At 36.9% G+C, this 14708-nt stretch overlaps 1 protein-coding gene across 1 annotated transcript in view; it reads right to left on the reverse strand.

Moving 5' to 3' along the window:
* Positions 1-14708, reverse strand: part of LOC136886624 (alpha- and gamma-adaptin-binding protein p34) — a 115365-nt gene that overhangs the window by 23452 nt on the left and 77205 nt on the right. The gene's annotated exons all lie outside the window — the stretch shown is intronic.

Below are 14708 nucleotides of genomic sequence, written 5' to 3' on the forward strand. Positions count from 1 at the left end.
GTGGACACTGATCCTGCTTTTCTAGCGACTCTTATTTACGGACGAAGCACGATTCCACAACAATGGAACCGTTAATTACCATAATATGCATTACTGGAATGTGGATAATCCCCATTGTGTGTGACACAACAGCTTTACAGGTACAGTGGGGCGTGAATGTGTGGTGTGGAATCATGGGTGATCATCTCATCGATCCCAATTTCTTTGAGGGCCATCTGACCAGCCAATGCTATATGCGGTTTCTCCAAGATGAACTACGACTGTTTTTGGAACAAGTGCCGCTCCTTGACCGCTGCAGGATGTGGTTTCAACATGACTGAGCTCCACTGCACGTGGTCGTCCGGAACTATCTCCATGCGACGTATCCTGATAACTGGATGGGAAGGGGAGGACCTGTCCCCTGGCCCGCCAGATCGCCCGATTTTACCCCCTGGATTTTTTTCTGTGGGGCCATGTAAAACAACTGGTGTATGCACAGGAGCTGGCCAGTCCTTGTCACCTTAGACAGCTCATCACCGAGGAATGCCGATCTGTTTTGCCAGAGATGTTGCAACAGGCCAGACGGTCCTTACAACATCGTGCGCAACTCTGTATCGACTACGGAGGTCGTCAGTTTGAGCAGGTACTGCGTTAAACAATGTGGATAACTGAAATCCTGTCACATGTTTCCTAGTCTCTATCAACCCAGCTCCATACCAACGGCCCTTTTCAGGGCAAATAATCAGTCCGTGAAAAATACTAGCATTAAGTATACAACCTTGCCACATCCCAAGCAACTTGCTCAAAAAAATACTTGCATGGGATTTGAACCTTCTAACCCTCCAGCACTGTCAACTATCACACATCCTACTGTGCGCTAGCCACAAGAACTATTACGACACTTGACCTACGGCGCCCACCTCCCAGCCTATACTGGCCATAGACCATCGTCTCCACATCCTCATCCAACCCAGCACCATACCAATGTAACGATACATATGGTCTTTTACAGGGACAAACAAATCAGTCCTTGGAAGCTATCAAGTATGCAACCTTACCACATCCGAGGCAACTGGCTGTTAAAAAATAGTTCTTATGTGGGATTCGAACCTCCTACCTGGAGCACTGTCCACTATCACATATCTCCCCCGCCCACTTGCCATGTGAGCTACTGTAACACTTGACCTAATGCGCCCACTTCCCAGCCTATACAGTACCGTGCTCCTGGTCTGTGCGTCCACCTCCTGTTTTAAAGTATGTGGTCTGCATATCCGCACTCATTTTATGGGTTCATTCGAGGTACCCATAATGAATTAATAGTGGCGCTCACGATTCCTGCTATCTTCTAGCCTGTAAACACACATTTCATTATATTACCCCGGTTTAAGGAGAGGGACCGATGTCGTTCAGAATTGTAGTAAATGTGAAGGGATGCATAAAACTGGATCGCAGGGGGCTGGTGGACAACCCGGTATATACATAGACTAGCTGATGTACCCGTGCTTCGCTACGGGATTCTCAGAAAGACTGGCTTTGTGGTTTTCATAACTGAAGTCAACACAGGTCAGTAGGAATGCAGCGATTAAAACCAATGTTATCACATGAAATACTCGATCAAATGAAAACTGCACATTTTCTCACTTTTAACGAACAGTACTACGCTGCCGATCTAACAATCCAAAGTTCCAGAGCTGGAATGACCAGGCCGCAGACAGCTGTGAACACTCCTCTGCCAATATTCCGTTAAATATGCACACTTCTCATTCTTATCAGTGCCTCAGAGTAGGGATTGAATAGCTCGAATGCTATGATGAACCAGTGTGTTACGTGCCAGTAGTGCCGGAAAATTTATGAAACAGAGGAATGGCATGCTAAAGAAGAAAGTTACCTAATTCCACAGCTACTTCCCACCAATATTTAGGCAGACTGTTACACTCGTACGACTGGGCGAGTTGGCTGTGTGGTTACGGGCGGGCAGCTGTGAGCTTGCATCCGGGAGATAGTGGATTCAAACCCCACTATCGGCAGCCCTGAAAATGTTATTCCGTGGATTCCCATTTTCACACCAGGCAAATGCTGCGGCTGTACCTTAATTAAGGCCAAGGTTGCTTCCTTCACAATCATAGCCCTTACCTATCCCATCGTCGCCATAAGACCTAACTGTCAGTGCAATGTAAGGCAAATTTAAAAGAATACTCGGTACGCAGCAGTAACCCTATCTATCGGAGATGAGTGGCAACAGAAGACAAATCACATCACAACAAACAATGGTCAATGTAATGTTAATTGTTGATCAATTGTATGAGTTTTCTATATTGTAGGACTTCACATTTAGTTTTCTTTTGACTCTGTGATATTAGGGTGTCTTATAAAATTATTTATAGCGAAGACTGTAGTTCTTTATTCTCCGACTTTACATACCGATTTTCATTAAATCCTATTTACCCATTTTCTCGTGACTCGGCGCTGATAACGACTTAGTAACAAAAATCCAAATTCACGAATATCTCTGATTATATATAACCATGCTTCTTTCTAAAGGAATATTCAAACTGTTTCAAACCCTAACATGAACGACTTTAACCAAGGTTCCGGTATTAGACTCAGGCGACCATATCAGCTGAAGAAACCCCAACTCACGCAGTGATAAATTCTAGTCAATACCTTTTGAGAAACCCCTATTCACACTTGATCAATCCAATCCACAATTGGAATTCTAGTCATTATAAAATAAGTTAATTCAAATTTCATGTTCATAATACGAATAGAATTCAGAATAAGGTCAACGAGATTTGGATAAGAAATGAAATTAAAGCAACGTACAAAAGAAAGCCCTCTTAAATTTACAATTATATAAAGTTCATTTATTTTTGGCCCAAATGTTGTCTTCGTTTGAATGGATTTCATTTCCAACTACAGTACATGTGGACTATAAATTGAATATTAACGATTTTATCCAAGATTCCGGTGTTGTAAAAATTCTTATGACTCAGGCGACTATAACAGCTGAAGAAACCCCAACACGCGCAGTGATAAATTCTAGTCATTACTATTGAGAAGCCCCAATTCAAGCTGTGATCAATCCAATCTGCAATTGGAGGTCTGGTCATTGTAAAAAATGTAATTCATTGTTCATAAATTCTGGCAAGGTTAATGCACTTATTGTACATACTGTACATATTGTAAACTGTGTAAATAGCATAAGACAATTGTATTTAGTATTAAGTTGGTTTACTATAAATTCCAATGTTTATAGTTTTAATTCTTGACCTTAGGATTAATATAGGCTGAAGATGCCCATAACTAGGGCGAATCATGTCCCTACTTGGTGTGTTTCATTCATGTAGAATTTAACCACTAAATATATATATTTGTATTGAAAAGGTGGACACAATAATTTTAATCTTGAAAGAGTTTACTTATTGTATCTTCAATACGGAACAAAATGAGATTAGTTACTTGATAGCCAACCAGGCAAATTATCGTTTAAACAGATATTAGAATCTTAAGGTCAGAATAGGCAATTTAACAAAAGATATAGCTTATATAAAACAATTTCTTGAACAAAAATTGGTACCAAAGTTCCTAAAACCCACATAGGGGAAGGGTTTAACCAATATGAATAGAATTCAGAACAAGGTCAACGAGATTTGGATAAGAAATGAAATTAAAGCAGCGTACAAAAAGAAAGCCCTCTTAAATTTACAATTATATAAGGTTCATTTATTTTTGGCCCAAATGTTGTCTCCGTTGGAATGGAATTCTTTCCAACTACATATGGACTACAAATTGAATATTGCATTAGAAAGGAAGCAAGCAACACTTAATAAAAAAACTCTCCCAATTAATACAATCTAAGATACGATCTCCCACACATAACAAGGTTTCACAAAGACCAGCATCCCCACACGTTAACACATCCACAGTAGTCAATTTGACAAACGTTCAGTTTTCTCCGGAAGAAATTGGGATATTGGATAAGGGACTAAAGTATAATTGGCCTAGCCGAAATAAAACAACCGACATCATCAATACAGTAGCAGAGGTAGAAACCGGTATTTCGAAACTCCCCATTGAGATTCAAAACGATGTTAGATACGAAGCAAAAAAGAAATTACCTAAACTGGCCCAAGAGTTAAATGCTAATTTTGATTTCAATCATAAAAAACAAATTCAGAAATTAAAAACAAAAATAAACGACAATAACATTATTGTTACTAAGGCAGATAAAGGAGGTTCCACAGTCCTACTAGACAAACAATTTTACACCAAAAAAAAACAGAAGATTTTTTTAATAATACAAGTTATTCGATAGTTAACAAAGATCCCACTGTAAGAATTCAGAAAAATTTAAAAACTTTAGTAAAAAGTTCTAATTTTCCTTTCAACGAGCAAGAGCAACAAAGACTTTTCAACATGAACCCCAGTATCCCTACCGCCAGAGCTTTACCTAAGATTCATAAGGGCATCCCAATGCGTCCCATTATAAATTGCAGGAATAGCCCTACCTGTAAAGTATCAAAATTCATTCATAGGTTTTAAAGAAAACATTATATTTTCAACAATAAATCTCCCTTAAAAAATTCAATCAGTTTCTGCGAAATATTGAAGAAATTTGAACTACAACCCAACCATATTTTATGTTCTTTCGATGTCACAAACATGTTTCCAAGCATTCCTACTAAAGAAACCATTAAAATTATCCATGACAACATCAATAAACACAGCGCCCTTAGTAAAATGGAAAGTGAAGAATTCATAAAGATATTGAATTTCGTTCTAAACAATAATTACTTCTCCTTTAATGGTAAATATTATCAGCAGAAAGGCCTAGCTATGGGCGACCCTCTATCTGGCATTCTAGCACATATCTACATGGACTATATAGAACATACAAAAATTTGGCATTAATTTGTGGCTAAGATTTGTTGACGATACTTTCGTGATCATCAATAAGGACATTACTAACAGTCACGATATATTAGTCTCACTGAACGAAATAGATCCTAACGTCAAATTCACCAAAGAAGATGAGGTCAACAATTCCTTAAATTTTTTAGATTTAACAATTACACGCTTGAATAACACTTTTGAATTTCAAATTTTTAGGAAACCTACTCATTCACCCATAACTATTAAAATTTGTCCTTACATCCTAAGGCCCAAAAACTAGCTGCCTATCATAGCCTAATATATAGTGCATTAAAATTTCCCCTTTCGCCAAAAAGTTTAGAAACAGAACTAAATTACATAAGACAGTTGGCTCGGCACAATGGCTTTAAAGTAAATGTGATCAATCGGTTAATTGATAAGATCAAAATTAAGTTATCGTCCAACCTAGTCCCAGAGAAATCGAAGACAAACAGCTACACCACCCTTACGTATAATAGCCCAGCTATCCATCAGATCACTAATATTGAAATAAAAAAATAAAAAAAAAACACCGTCAAAATAGCCTTCAAGACAATAAATAATAATCAGAACATATTCCTCAACCACAGTAGAGTCAATAATAACAACAACATTTACTCAAGGTCAGGTGTTTATAGGTTAAAATGTGCCCAATGTGGGTTCACATATTTTGGACAAACCGGGAGGAGCTTTTACACGAGGTATCTGGAACATTACAATGCTTCCAAGCATATTAAGTATTCGGCCATGAGCCAGCATATGACTGAAACAGGCCATAAGTTCACCTCTATAGAAAACGATTTGACGGTCATTAAAAACCTAAGCAAAGGGAAATTATTGAACGAAACGGAAAACTTGTACATTTATTTGGACCAATCTTATAACAAAAATAATAATCTTAACGATGCCATCGATAACAAAAATCCGTTATATTAAACAACTCCGAGGTTAATCCAGACCGTAAATCAGAATAAAGTTCCCAGTATGTTAAAATTCAGAACGCATGCGCTCCAATGGCCACACCTAATGCCAGACCTGCCCAATCCAATTCAAGTAACGCCTCTCAAGCAACAATACAGACGCACAATTTGAATCTCACGCCTCCTTTACCACCAGGCTCCACTCCTCCGCTTCAGCATCGATACAACACTAGGAGCAAGCTTAGCCGTTTAGACACAATCGGAACAACTGATCCCAGCTAACGTCGACAAGACAAGTAAGTTCATACGATAAACACTCACTCTACTTTATTACCGTATTGGGTTCCACATTCATCACTCCAATTCCCCGTTTTTTTTCTCTTATCCAGTTACAGACAACTCATATTCCTCCCAGATTGAATATGCACCAATGGGAAGTTTATCCACAAGAATGACGGAATATTTTTATTCCGATAAACAATGATTGAAATCAACAATATGTATCCTACTTACACGCTTCAACCTTAAAACATAACCATGCTTCTTTCTAAAGGAATATTCAAACTGTTTCAAACCCTAACATGAACGACTTTAACCAAGGTTCCGGTATTAGACTCAAGCGACCATATCAGCTGAAGAAACCCCAACTCACGTAGTGATAAATTCTAGTCAATACATTTTGAGAAACCCCTATTGACGCTTGATCAATCCAATCCACAATTAGAATTCTAGTCATTATAAAATAAGTTAATTCAAATTTCATGTTCATAACACGAATAGAATTCAGAATAGGGTCAACGAGATTTGGATAAGAAATGAAATTAAAGCAACGTACAAAAGAAAGCCCTCTTAAATTTACAATTATATAAAGTTCATTTATTTTTGGCCCAAATGTTGTCTTCGTTTGAATGGATTTCATTTCCAACTATAGTACATGTGGACTATAAATTGAATATTAACGATTTTATCCAAGATTCCGGTGTTGTAAAAATTCTTATGTCTCAGGCGACTATAACAGCTGAAGAAACCCCAACTCACTCAGTGATAAATTCTAGTCAATACTATTGAGAAGCCCCAATTCAAGCTGTGATCAATCCAATCTGCAATTGGAGGTCTGGTCATTGTAAAAAATGTAATTCATTGTTCATAAATTCTGGCAAGGTTAATGCATTTATTGTACATACTGTACATATTGTAAACTGTGTAAATAGCATAAGACAATTATATTTAGTATTAAGTTAGTTTACTATAAGTTTCAATGTTTATAGTTTTAATTCTTGACCTTAGGATTAATATAGGCTGAAGATGCCCATAACTAGGGCGAAACATGTCCCTAACTGGTGTGTTTCATTCATGTAGAAGTTAACCACTAAAAATATATATTTGTATTGAAAAGATGGACACAATAATTTTAATCGTGAAAGAGTTTACTTATCTCTGATCATAGCCGCTATGGTAACAATGTATTATACATAAATGATTGGAAATATAATAGTACGTAACTAAAATGTTATGTAGTCTTTATTGATACGAACACTAATAACAATTATTTGGGAATTAAATTTTAGGCGTCAAGGGCTGTAGCCGTGTTGAAACACCGGATCCCGTGAGATCTCCAAAGTTAAGCAAGATTGGGCGTGGTCAAGAAGTGGATGGGTTGCCATGCGCTGTTGGTGAGGGGTAAGGGAATGGAGGAGCGGAAAGGAACTGGCCACTCTACCCTACGTAAACTCCGGCTCAGGCACACCTCTGCGGAGGTTTGGACCTGCCTTTGGGCAGAACACACCCTTACCTTGCCTTAAATTTTAGGCCTACCCCTAAACTACCATTTTAGTCAGCGTGAATAAAATTATTTATGGCCTAGATTGAAGCAACATATTCCTCGACTTCCCCTACCGATTTTCGTTAAGATACGACTATTAATAACAAATATTTGAGAATTAAATTTTAGGCCTTCCCCTAAACTACCATTTTCACTCAGCGTGAGTAAAATTATTTATGGCCTAGATTATAGTGACTTATTCCCCAACTTTGTATAACGATTTTCATTAAGATATGGCCACTAATAACTTAAATATTTGAGAATTAAATTTTAGGCCTTCCCCTAAGCTACCATTTCAGTCAGCGTGAATAAAATTATTTATGGCCTAGATTGTAGCGACTTATTATCTGACTTTGTATACCGATTTTCATTAAATTCTCTTCAGCCATTTTCTCGTGATGCGTGTACAGACAGACAGGCAGGCAGACAGACAGACAGACAGACAGGCAGGCAGGCAGAGAGACAGGCAGGCAGGCAGGCAGGCAGACAGACAGAAATTACGGAAAAGTAAAAAGTGCATTTCCTTGTTACTGTGGATACGACTGATACAGAAATACCATCCTTTTAAAATTCTGAGCAATGTACAGACAAAACTCTTATTTTATATATATAGATTTCCTATTTCACACTAAAATTGAGATGGCTCTTAAATGCTTCTAGGATCAACCAGACCACATTGTTTTAGGAGATCACGGCCTTCTGTTCCACACTGTTTGCACCCATCAACCATAAGTTCATTTACCATCCATCCCTTAACCTGGCATCAAAAAATTATTCTTGGAGGCAACTGCTCTTTTGGCATACTTTTGCAGATAAGAAGGGCGTACGGTGGCATCTTCCTTCCATCAGCAAGTACACACAACGTCACTGTGATACATGATTTTTCATTTCCTGCAGTACATAGTGAACCCATTACTTCAGAGGCTAAGACTATAATGTTGCCATCGTTCTTTGTGGCAAATCATATCCTTCCGCATGTTAGTAGGTGACCAACATTCTCCAGAAAAACAAGTGTTTGAGATTCCAAGTGAGGGCGACAGGTGGAATTCTGAGGGAATGCCATCTCCGTGCATGTCTAAACATTTCCAGAAATATAACTTTCATGTCCAAGTCGACAAAATATTTTGGGATTTTGTCATTCTTTGAGAGCTGTAGAAAATGGAACCACTCCAGCAATAATAAAGCCCCAAATACAGGTGAAATGCGTGAAATGCAAGAGGATTTCTTCAAAGGAAATAGCGGACATATCACCTAGGCCTAAAAGAGTACCAAAACAAAGTCAAAGCCATTGCGAACAGGTGGTAATCCCTTAACATAAGGTGGAAGAAAATACCCCAGATGAAGCTCAGGGCATTTCAAGCATTTAAAATGAAAAATTATTCTGGAAGTGGACACATGACAGCCTTGAATTTTTAGATTATTTTGAGTGTAAATTTTTAGAAGATCCCACGATTTCAGAAGATGATGGTCCAGAGGTGCTGGTATTACACCATATCTCACTAGGGTGGTGTGGGTATAAAACCAGAGAGTGGGGGATAATCTTAGTCATTTTTCTCCAAGTGATTGAAGCGGTCTCCACAGTAAATTATGGGAGTGATATACAGGCCATGGCAAAGTACAGTAGTAGGTACTTCACTTGTTTCAGTGAGATTTCAATAAGAAATTTGGACTTATTATTTTGTGAGGAGTTATTGAAAGCCATGTGAAATTCAAGCTCTGGAGTTTTAGGATTTACATTATGCATACAGTAGGACACTAACCTGCACATCTCATGTTAACAAGTCAAAGGACTACACAATTCAGCCTTGTGATATTTCCACGGATAATGTTTTTTTTTACAAGGTTGGAGGAAGATTCACAGTGGCATTCATTTGGCTGAGACATCTATGTGGGAGAATGTACCATTTGTTTCTTTTATCCATCATCTTATATGAATTGTATTGTTTCTGGAATGCTGACGTTCAGTTAGGTAAAGAAAATTCAATTCTGACTACCTATGCAGGGGCACTACTAGCAAGAATCAGCTGCACCACATTTAATTAAATTTGTATTTATGTAGAGCTTAATCACATTGTTACCTGCTATCATCAGAATATAATTAATGGTTGTAGTACCAGATTTGTTATTGTCCTGATATTATTGTAAGATATAATGTATGTTTCTGACACGATTAAATAAATAAATCATCAATACAATGTTGAAATTTGTCTGCACTGAGCTTGACAAGGGAACATTTGCTACCTGCAAAAAGGTGACCCCTATCAGACAGGACTTTTTTCTTGCTGCCATATGGTTAGTATAATGGAATCCCATGTGCAGTACAGATCATGTCCTCAAGACAGGAATGAAACAGAAAACATTTGAATACAAAGAAATTATAGTGTATTGTTCTGTGTTAAAAATAATAGTGTGTTTCTTTTGTTGTGTGTGGTTAATGAAAGGTATTAAGATGATCAGTGTCATGGCGGTCAATACGTGTGCCAGTATAGCTAATTAAGCCTAAGGCTGTCAGCAGAATGGAGAATGATGTGAATCTGCTACTCAAAGGTTTGTAAAATATTGCAATCATGTACCTTTAAAAGTGCATAACTTGTTATTTTAATGTCCGGGTTTTCTGTATATTTTTACAGTTATAGTAACACTGTATTTCAGGTTTAAGGTGTATAGGTCTCAGTCATGAGATTAAATTAAAGAGGTTACTTGTGTGTGGGAACAAGTTTAAAATGTATTCTTTCAAGTCTATACTTGTTCATAGCATTATTATATTAAATGTCAGTGAACAAAATCAGTAATCAGCAGCATTAATGATAGTAATAGCTAAGTCAATAACAAAGTTTTTATCTGAATCATGAGTTAAGCCTTCCTGATGGTTTAAATCTGCTGCCGATCTTTCATTTTATAATTTGACCAAGTTCATAACTGGTAAATATTGTAACAATGACTTATAAGCACAGTCACTTTTTATTTTCATTTAATTAATGTTATTTATTATTAAGGGTCCATAATATGTATTATAATACTTGTATATCTTTGTTCATATGACCTATTTTGGCTGATGATGATGTCCAAAGACATCGAAACCGGTTCTAAATAAAAATGTTGTGATTGTATTAACAACATACTTTGTATTGAAAAAAAGTGGATCAATTGCACTTTCCTCTATTGTATGTTAATCTCCTTTCAATATGGACCAAAGATGAAGTTTTTAATTTTAAATGAACTATAATTTACCAGAAGTTTTATTTATAGGGACCAGATGTCCCCATTATCAATGTACTAGCGATACTTAGTGTTCACAAACACTAACTACCATTGAGAATGTTTGTTTTGAGGTAGGATACTTAAAGAGGTTACTTGTGTGTGGGACAAGTTTAAAATGTATTCTTTCAAGTCTATATTTGTTCATAGCATTATTATATTAAATGTCAGTGAACAAAATCAGTAACCAGCAGCATTAATGATAGTAATAGCTAAGTCAATAACAAAGTTTTTATCTGAATCATGAGTTAAGCCTTCCTGATGGTTTAAATCTGCTGCCGATCTTTCATTTTATAATTTGACCAACAAGTTCATAACTGGTAAATATTGTAACAATGACTTTTAAGCACAGTCACTTTTTATTTTCATTTAATTAATGTTATCTATTATTAAGGGTCCATAATATGTATTGTAATACTTGTATATCTTTATTCATATGACCTATTTTGGTGAAAAAATGAGTGTCCTAATTCAATACATCATATATTCCATCATTAGACGGAGTAAACAAATTCAAACATGTTTCGGCTCGTTTGAGCCATCTTCAGTGAAAAATGAGGGGTGGGGGTTGAAATAATTTACATAATACAAGTTAAAAATGCCATCATTATGTGGAGCAAACAACAACTCACTGTGACAAAATTCAGTGAAACAGGTGTTAATACAAAACAATAATTGAAACTAAAAACTGTGTTAACCTAAGAAGAAAAGAAATGAAAACAAATGATACAGATGGAAATGAACAGTAAGAGCACATAGTGAGGTTGTGGACCTCATAGTTTACAAAATATTGGTTTTGTAACAATAACAAAACAGGTTGAAATCACTGTCGAAAATTCAGGCAGAAAATCTATCTTTGTAGAAACCCATCACATCAAATTGGCTAGGAGGGGAGCGGGAGCGAAGAAGTTTGAGAAACCAAGCCTGATATAACGTGCAGGCGAAAAGCCTGTGACAAGGAAAAGCACCGATGAAATTTAAAGATTTAGAACAGCAGCATTCTCAATATCTTCTCAATCTAGCGGTCCCTTTCTTGATTATCGTTTCATAATGAAGGGAATTTTTCATTTCTTTTCTTCTTAGGTTAACACAGTTTTTAGTTTCAATTATTGTTTTGTATTAACACCTGTTTCACTGAATTTTGTCGCAGTGAGTTGTGTTTTGCTCCACACAATAATGTAAGTATTGTATATTGTGCTGATTTTATTTTGTTTCCATCTAGGCACTCTTTTGTTTTTTCATTTGTTCCTTCATTATGTTTTTGGCATTTTTTAACTTGTATTATGTAATATATTTCACCCCCCCTTCCCCTCATTTTTCACTGAAGATTCCTCAAACGAGCCGAAACATGTTTGAATTTGTTTACTGTGTCTAATGATGGAATATATGATGTACCAAATTAGGATGACACACTCATTTTTTCACCTTTGTAAAGTGAAAACCGTCAATACGGAATGATTCTAATATCTTGTAATGTTATTATCCCTGTTATTAAAACTGACCCGCCAATGATATCTTGCGATATCAAAATCCTATTCTCCAATCAAAACTTCTGTTACTGAACCCATTTGTGCCCAACGGACACTTTTGTGCCCTCTTGGAAATGTAATTATTAGAGGAATCTACAACGTTTTAAATATGTCCAGGCATTGTCAGCAACAAATAAACACAACAATAAGCATGTATGCATGTGTGCCTATCAACTAGTACGTTTGATCACTTATTGACAGTTACAAGGAAAGAAGGATGTTTGGAATGCATCACAAGCTCCAAAGAGGAGGTAAGCTTCATATACACTATCATCTCACATGTGAATTGTTAGCTGAGAAAGATCATACCAATTTGTGCAATGATGTCATTATCACTAGATTGTGTTCATATGCACTTAGTGTGATTCTATGATATGAAAAATTTAAAGTGGGCATGAAAGTGCCCATTAGACATGAGTCCTACAAACATGTTCATTATCTATTAAGCATATTTTACCAAAGTAATTGCAACATTTCTGACACATAATGCTTGAAGATATGGTTTTATGTCAATTATCTAGAACCTGAAACAAAATTATTCAAGAAAAGATCCAAAGATGAAAATCAGATTCAAAAAATAATTATGATATATGTGTAATGTTTGTTATTTCTGTTGAATTTCAAAGGATAACTGCAGTAGTCTGTTTAGGAAGCACCTTTGGTCTTGTTTCTGTTACGTTTGTGCACAGAATATCGCCATTATATCTCACATCTCGCATGGCATCTCATCTGCATCCCCCACCCACAGGGGTTTATCATCATGTGATTAACAGCGTTGTCGTCTCTTGCTTCTGTAACCCATCCCATAACTTTTATGTACATATTTTTATATTTCCCTTTCTTCACATCATGGAAGGAAATAGATGTTATCTTTGCTCTCAATAATTTGTCTCTCTGCTTATGCCAATAATGAATCATACACAGCTGCACTTCGTATTTACAACTCACCGCTCTTACTCAACTTTCTGCAGCATATTCAAACAAACTCAACTTGAAGGATGCTGTAAAACTTGTTCTCTTGCGCTCATTTTAACTCCTGCTTGCATACTGGACGCTTCCTAATTAAATACTACATGCAGCCATTCAGGACACAGAACTCACAAGCTGGAAGGCCAATGAGAAATCTACGGTATGGGAAGAGAGCAGCCAAGGCCAACGCCAAGTCAAATGCACACGTGGAGCAGAAGCGTGGGTTTTACCATATACTGAAATGTTGCACTTGCTGCCTGATCACTTGAAACTTTTTTCCACCCGACTATTTCTGCCCCCAACCTCTTTCTTTATACAGACTTTTTTTTCTCCGATAATAGCCAATGTGATGGCTCAACAGAAAGGTGATATAACTATATTAGAGGTGGAATTAGAAGTCCATAAAATAAAAATGGTGAAGGCACCAGAGATGGATGAAATTACTATGAAAATGACAAAGGCTGCTGGATCTGTTGAACTGCAATGGATGTGCAGATTGTTAAAGTGCGTATGGAAACAGAAACTTGTGGAGGAAGTGTGCGATGACTATAGAGGAATCACACTTTTATCACAAGTGGCAAAAATACTGGAAAGGATATTAGAAATGAGAATGAGAAAAAAGGTAGGACAGTTGCACGAGGAACAGTATGGCTTTCGAAGTGGAAGATCTACAGTGGACTCAATCTTCCGCATGAGGCCATTAATGGAAAAGGATATTGGAAATATAGAAAGGATCTGGTTATGACATTCATATATCTAACAAAAGCATACAATAGTGTTCCCAGGGGTTTGGGAAACCATGGTCAAAAAGAGACTGGATACACGAACTGTAGAAATGGTGCAAATAACATACACCTGCATCAGGCAGTATACAGATTCTGGTTGGAAAGATGGAATGGTTTAGAAATGAAACTGAACTAAGACAGGGGAGTGTACTGTCATCTCTTGTTTCTAATGGTTGTGGATGAAATTGTAAAGGAGACAAAGGAGGCATATGGGGATAGGGAGTTGAAGTTATTACTATTTGGAGACAATATTGTAGTCTGGGAAACGAACAGCGAAGTGCAAGAACAACTTTATGCACAGAACGAGAAAACGGAAAATTTCAAAATTATGGTATGAAAATCAGTGCAGAGAAAAGCAAGACCATGGTGATATCAAGAGGACAAAGACTTAGGCGGCTGAGACCTGTACAGTGATATAGGGAGGAGAGTAGAATTCAAGCCAGCAAAATGAAATACCTATCTAGTACAAGAGGAAAGACAAAGAAATATATTGAGAAATGAAGATGCGAGAAAGCAGGAACGTAAAACCTAAATG

Source organism: Anabrus simplex, chromosome 1 (assembly GCF_040414725.1).
Source record: "Anabrus simplex isolate iqAnaSimp1 chromosome 1, ASM4041472v1, whole genome shotgun sequence".
NCBI lineage: Eukaryota > Metazoa > Arthropoda > Insecta > Orthoptera > Tettigoniidae > Anabrus > Anabrus simplex.